Source organism: Pipra filicauda, unplaced genomic scaffold, assembly GCF_003945595.2.
Source record: "Pipra filicauda isolate LSUMZ 115617 unplaced genomic scaffold, ASM394559v2 scaffold71_size5581439_pilon, whole genome shotgun sequence".
Lineage (NCBI taxonomy): Eukaryota > Metazoa > Chordata > Aves > Passeriformes > Pipridae > Pipra > Pipra filicauda.
In genome coordinates this window covers 1498031-1502968 of record NW_024104887.1, presented here as the reverse complement: position 1 = coordinate 1502968, position 4938 = coordinate 1498031, and positions in this window count along the sequence as shown.

The following is a 4938-nucleotide window of genomic DNA, read 5'->3' as shown; positions in this document are numbered from 1 at the left end:
TCCTGGAAAGGGTGGTGAGGCCTTGGCAGGGGCTGCCCAGGCAGGTTTGCAGTGCCCAGCCCTGGAATTGCTCAGAAAACCCATGGATGTGGCACTTGGGGCCGTGGGTTAGTGCTGAACCCAGTGGTGGTGCTGGTTGATGGATTTGATGATCTTTTCCAGCCTTGATGACTCTGTGCTGAAGAGAGAAAACTTTAGGAAGTTGATTTTGATTTTTTTTTTTTCTCCCTCTCCCATTCCTTTCCTTTCTTTGTGGTGCTGTTGGATGGATTTGTTTCCAGGGGGAGGGATGAGGGGAATTTTTGGTCTTACCTGACCAGGCAACTGGATCCACAGGGAAGGGCTGAGGTGCAGCCAAGATGTGATGGGAAGAGGATCCCCCTGTTTGCAGTGGTGGCCTTGGCACTGCTGGGGACTTAGAAGATGACTTAGTTGGACTCAGAGGATGATTTTAGAGGACTTTTCAAACCACGGGCAGGGACACCTCTCACCAGCCCAGGTTGCTCCAACCTGGCCTTGGACACTTCCAGGGATCCAGGGGCAGCCACAGCTTCTCTGGGCAACCTGTGCCAGGGCCTCCCCACCCTCCCAGCCAGGAATTCTTTCCCAATATCCCATCTCTCCCTGCCCTCTGGCAGTTTGAAGCCATTCCCTGTGTCCTGTCACTCCAGTTCCTGGTGAAAGTCCCTCTTCATCAGGAAGGTGTGAGGATGCTCAAACTCGGAGCTGAAGCCCCTGTGCCAATGGAAAACAATCCCAGGCTGCTTTTCCCAAGAAAACCTCAGAAGCAAAGAATGATGGGGAAAAAGTGGGGAAAATGGGATGTAGGGCCTTTTTATTTTTTGTATCTATTTTGGTGTCTACTTTGGGAAACCTTCCATTATCTCAGGTTGCTCCAACCTGGCCTTGGACACTTCCAGGGATCCAGGGGCAACAACAGCTTCTTTGGGAATTCTTTTCCAGGGCCTCCCCACCCTCCCAGCCAGGAATTCCTTCCCAATATCCCATCTAAACCTCCTCTGGCACAACTCAAGGCTGTTTCCTCTCATCCCCTCTCTCTCTCTCTCCGTGTCCCCTTTCCTTAGGGATGAATCCATCCCCTCAGTGCCCCTCATCATGAACTTTGGGCCCGGCATTTCCCGGGTTAAAAATCCACTTCTGAGGGTTAAAAACCCACCTCTGACAGACATTTTACATCAGGTGGTTCAGAAGTCGGGATTCCTTTGGAAAAAACAATTTTTGAGCGGGTTTTTTTTTTTGATCTTTGAGCTCTGCCATCTTAGTTGGGGGGGAAATTCAAATTATTTACTGTTCTATTTGAGTGTATTTGAGTATATTTGAGCAGCCAAACAAGTGAGACGTGTTTACTGCCAGCCTGGAATGGTGTTGGAACAGGGTCTGGCACCGGCAGCTGGTTGGTGGTGCCAGGAACAACAAAGTGTCGCTTCAATTAAACCCTCCCTTTGTAGATCATATTCCTTTTCTTATTTTAGAAGATCCTTGAACCCACTGCCTTGCAGTCTGTGGGTTGCAGAACTGCTCCGAGAGCTCTTTGAGGAGGGAGGTGTCGTGTAGGAAGGGTTCCCTTTACTCTCATCTCTAAAATTCCCCCTGGATCGGTGGGAAAACGCTGGGAAATGTCCTATTTGTGGTTTGTAAGGGTGTTGTGAATGAACCAGTGTCATTCCCTGTCTTCCTGGAAGAAGGGTCTGGGAAATTTGGGAGCACCAATCTCAGAGGCCACTACTCAAGCACCGAAAACCAGAAAATTCCCAGTTTAAGGCTGTCAAGGATTTCAAGTCTCTGCCTCTCAATGACTTTTTTTTTAAGCACTTCCAACCAGGACCCACTTTACAAACAGACAGAAAAAACCCCTAAACTTGCCCCCTCCTCAGAATTCCTGCCTGGAAGTCCCATTCCAGAGGGATGTTTTCTCGGTGCTGATATTCCAGGCGATTCAATTTTTATTTCCAAGATCAAGAGAGAGACTTTTGCTAAGAGTACATCCCATGTGTGCTGCTGACTGAAGGGAGGGTACCCACATTGCCCTCAGATTCCTTTTGGGAGAGTAAAAAAATCCATAAGTCCAGGCAAAATCCATAAATCTTGTTATCAGAGAACAGGAAAAAAGAGCAGCTCGTGCCCTCAAATTGAATTAAGTGATTTCTCACCGGGTGAAAGAAAGAGCAAGAGTTAAGTCAGGAAATAAATTCCTGCCAGGGAAGAGAGGAAATGATTCCTTAATTCTTTGCCTTGGTGGGGACACACGGTGGTGACCCAGGATGAGGTCAGGGAAGAGAGGGAATGATTCCTTAATTCTTTGCCTCGGTGGTGACACACGATGGTGACCCAGGATGAGGTCAGGGAAGAGAGGGAATGATTCCTTAATTCTTTACCTCGGTTGGGACACACGATGGTGACCTGGGATGGGGGAAGTGCTGGGAGCCCTTTTTTTGCAGAGGAGATGCTCTTGCAGGGACATCTCGGGCTCAGCTGAGGGAGGAAGAGGCAGAGGAAACACAAGGAATGTTTGTCCAGCTGGAAAAGGGGATTTTTGGGGTGTTCTTTGCTCTCTGCAACTCTCTGATAGGAAAGGGGAGCCGGGTGGGATTGGGATTTTCTCCCAGGGAACGAGGGACGGGACAAGAAAACGACCTCAAGTTGTGCCAGGGGAGGGTCAGGTTGGATGTGAGGGAAGATTCCCACATGGAATGGTGGATTTAAAGTGGATGTGGCACTTGGGGACGTGGCTCAGTGGTGGCCGTGCTGGGGGATGGTTGGACTCGATGATCTCAGAGGGCTTTTCCAACCTAAACAATCCCCTGATTAGGAGAGGCTGGAATTTCAACGGGGTTGTTTTGGGTCTTCTCTGCCTCGTGTGGGTCTTTTCAGCTCATCTCTGAGGAGCTCAGCTTTGCTTCCTCACTCATCCATGTGCTGCTAAAGAAAGCAGGAGAAACATTTAAGGATAAATTAAAGCTAACAAATTAAGGATAAATAAAATAAATTAAATGAAAAGGAAGTTGGGAGGGGTTGAATTGTCAGAGCAAAGGGGAAATCGAGTTCCAGTGTTTTTAGGAATGTTCCCTTCTCCCACTTTCATTGGAAACCAGAGCCTTGGTGTCACAGGGACTCCCAAATGGAATTACCTGGGGAGGGACTTGGGACAAGGGATGGAAGGACAGGACACAGGGAATGGCTTTGAGCTGGAAAAGGGGAGATTTAGGTGGGATATTGAGAAGGAATTCCTGGGTGGGAGGGTGGGGAGGCCCTGGAATAGAATTCCCAGAGAAGCTGTGGCTGCCCCTGGATCCCTGGAAGTGTCCAAGGCCAGGTTGGGATCCCTGATCCAGTGGAAGGTGTCCCTGCCCATGGCAGGGGGTGGAATGGGATGGGATTTAAATCCCTTCCAACCCAAATCACTCCAGGATTCTTTATGGACCAAAACCAGAACTTAGAGTGCCATTAAAGCAAATATTTCATAAAGCAACACATGGGAAGGGACCAACCCCAGATAATTCCCTGATTTAAATCTCAGAACTCCCCAGGAAATCCCAAATACACCAATTATCCAAATCCTGCCCTTGACTTGCTGGTTTTTGTGGTTCTTTCTCTTGCAAATGGTCCATTTTGGAATCAGCTCTGTCAGCAGCTGCATTTTGGAACAAGAGAAACCCCAATTTTACACTTTGCTGATACTTCACTGGGTGGAGGATTCATTAGATGGGATATTGGGAAGGAATTCCTGTCTGGGAGGGTGGGGAGGGGCTGGAAAAGAATTCCCAGAGGTACTGTGGCTGCCCCTGGATCCCTGGAAGTGTCCAAGGCCAGGGTGGACGGGGCTTGGAGCAACCTAGGAGGTGTTGGCTGGTAATGAGATGATCTTCAAGGTCCCTTCCAAGCTCAACCATTCCATGTTCCTGTGGAGGAAACTTCCATTTCTCTCAGAAGGGATTCACCCAGGCCAAGCACACGGAAAAATGAGCTAAATATGGAAGTCTGAGACAGGCAGGGCAGTGCAAGGTACCTGGGGATGTCAGGCTGAGTCATTCCATTCTGAAAGAATTCCTCTTTTCCTGCTGCTTTTCCTTGACCTGACACCATCCTTTGCTCAGGTCTCGTTTTCTCCAGGCTCTGGAAGGTCAGGGGCAGAAGTTGGAATTCTTGGCATGTTTTTATTCATGCCAGGCATTGGGAATCATTGACTGTGTCATCTGGGAGCTGTGTGGGGGTTGGACCAGCAATGGAATGATGCTGGGGGGATCTCCAGGGGTGCCAGAGCCTGGGAATTCCGTGTGGGTGTTGGCAGAGTCCTGCTGGGCACAGCTGTAATTGTTCTGCTCCCTGGTTGGGATTTCAGGGTTGGATTAGGATTTTAAGGCATCTCCACTTGCACTGAGCAGGAGCATCACCCCATGAGCAGAGAGGGTAAAATTCCAGGGCTTTCATATCCCCCAGAATGATATTTTATCGCCTGTGCTTTTTGTTTTGTGTGATTTTATTTGGCAGCAGGACTGTAAATTATCTTCCTTCTCCTGTGGAAGCATCAGGTTCTTCCATCGGGAATGGGACAGGGAATTTGGTGACTTCAGGTCCTGCTGGGCTCAGCTCTAATTGGGATTTAAGGGTTGAATTAAGATTTTAAGGAATCTCCACTTACACAGGAGCATCACCCCATGAGCAGAGAGTGTAAAATTCCAGGTCTTCAATATCCCCCAAAATGATATTTTATCTCTGGTGCTTTTCGGTTTCTCTGATTTTATTTGGCAGCAGGACTGTAAATCAACTTCTCCCATCTCCCAGCAGCATCAGGCTCCTCCCTGGGGAATGGGACAGGGATTTTGGTGACTTCAAATTCTGCTGGACTCAGCTCTAATTGGGATTTAAGAGTTGAATTAAGATTTTAAGGCATTTCCACTTGCACAGGAACATCACATC